Source organism: Centruroides sculpturatus, unplaced genomic scaffold (assembly GCF_000671375.1).
Source record: "Centruroides sculpturatus isolate CEXI.00-Female unplaced genomic scaffold, Cexi_2.0 scaffold49, whole genome shotgun sequence".
NCBI lineage: Eukaryota > Metazoa > Arthropoda > Arachnida > Scorpiones > Buthidae > Centruroides > Centruroides sculpturatus.
The window spans coordinates 745,909-747,970 of record NW_019384317.1 but is presented as its reverse complement, the minus strand read 5'-3'; positions in this window follow the sequence as shown (position 1 = coordinate 747,970).

Here is a 2,062-nt window from a genome sequence, read left to right as displayed (position 1 = left end):
GTACAGTCGACCCCCGTATAAGATCATTGATTATTCCGTTTTATATGAATTCCATGTTGTACGAGTCACTTAGATTTTACAAATACGTGTACCGGGCTGTGAACGGCTCACGTATTTGTAAAATTTAAGTGACTTGTACAACATGGAATTCATATAAAACGGAATAATCAATGATCTTATATGGGGGTCGACTGTAAGTCAAATGATTGCTGAATTTTCGGTCTACTGCTATTATTAACGACTAAGTATTATGTGATTTGGTACTAGAGATAGGCATTAGGTGCTATTAAATTTAATAATTATAATTAAATTAATATACAGGGTGTTTTTTTAAACTGACGGTACTAAGGGACATCTGTAGAGCAATCTAACATTCATTCATTCATTCAATATCTTTTATTACGTATCAAAATTTGTACATATCCAGTTCTGCATGGCACTACCGGGAATAAAATACATGAAGTTTGAACGATGAGATGACAGTATGTTTTTATAGTGAATACAGAGTAATGTAAGATTGAGTAAGATTCAAGTACAATAATTACGATGAAACAATTCAATTCATATTGCAAGACGAAAGAGATGCACTGAGATTGCAAGTTATAAAGAAAAAAATATAACAAAACATGATTACAAACAAAATTAAAATAATATACAGGTTACGGTAAATTAATTAACAGTACAGCATCATATCATAGAATGACATCACTACGTCTATGGATATTAGACATAACATAAGTTACATTAGGATGTTTACAATTATGCATACGTATGATTAAGATTGAGATAATGTACAATAGTTAATACAATAAATACAATTAATTGCATGAGCATTGTTGTTTTTACAAGAGTAGAACGAGACAAAACGTTACAAGGACTAATATGCTGACATATGTACAATATATACAATAAGCCAAGGCGGAGGTGCTGGAATAGCACAGAGCTGCTTAAGAACTATTCACTGGTGGTGGTGGGAGCTATGAGCTCATAGGCGTGCATGAGGTTGAGGAAGGCTGCATACAGTTCCTTGTGCTTCAAGAGTTCTGTCTGTTGACATGGCCAGGAGATATCAAGGCTACGTGCCGTAAGTTTGATAGCAAGTCTTTCCTTAGCTAGACAGATGCAATTGTAGATGTAGTGGTCTGGGCCATCTGCCGTCTTGCAGATGGCAAGAGCAATCTAACAGCCGGACTGTTGCCAAATTTGGGAGAGTGACTAAGGATGACAATGGAAAGAGATTTCGCACAGAAAAAAAGTAGTACCCAAATTCGCCAGTAGGGGTGGATTTGGCGCTGCTATAGCTAAGAATTTGCATAACACACTGGTAACACCTCAAAATCCAAGTTCACAATGATGTGGTTGACAGCAGCACCACCTAATTTGAGCTTAAAAGACAAGGACAAAAGTTGAAGCACATTCCGGACTTCAGCAGAGTTCAACATGCACCTTTCGTTACCTCAGCATGCATTGCTTTTGAAACTTTATTATCTTAACCAATCGAGTGCACCAGGCACTCTTCGTGAGTTTAGAATCTGTAACAACCTGCGCAAAGATCCTCTATCAATTAATGCATTGAAAGACTTGATAAAGAAATTTGAAGAGACAGCATCCTTAGCAGTTCTGCCTGGTAGAGGGCAAAAACTAGTGTCTATACAGACAGTTTGTGATGTTGCGATTGCACTCATTGAAGGTTCTAACTTGCGGATCTAACCCATGTGACTTTTTTTTGTGGAGTTACTTAAAGTCCAAGGTCTATCTTGGTGGTGTCCCCAACTTGATGACCTCGAAGGACATCATTTCTCGAACTGTAATGAACATTCCTGCAGACATGTTACGTTCGGCCATAGAGAACACGGTGTTCAAGATGCAATGTGTTGTCCAGCAGGACTGTTGTCACATTGAAGGAGGGAGAAGATTATTTGCTGATTAATTAAACTTTCATTATTGCACTGAAACCTCTATCTGATTATTCATTTGTGTGTTCATTAATTGCAGTTAAGTTTTATGCAAATTTTTAGCTGTTTTGCTACAGCAGCACCAAATCCACCCCTATTAGCGAATT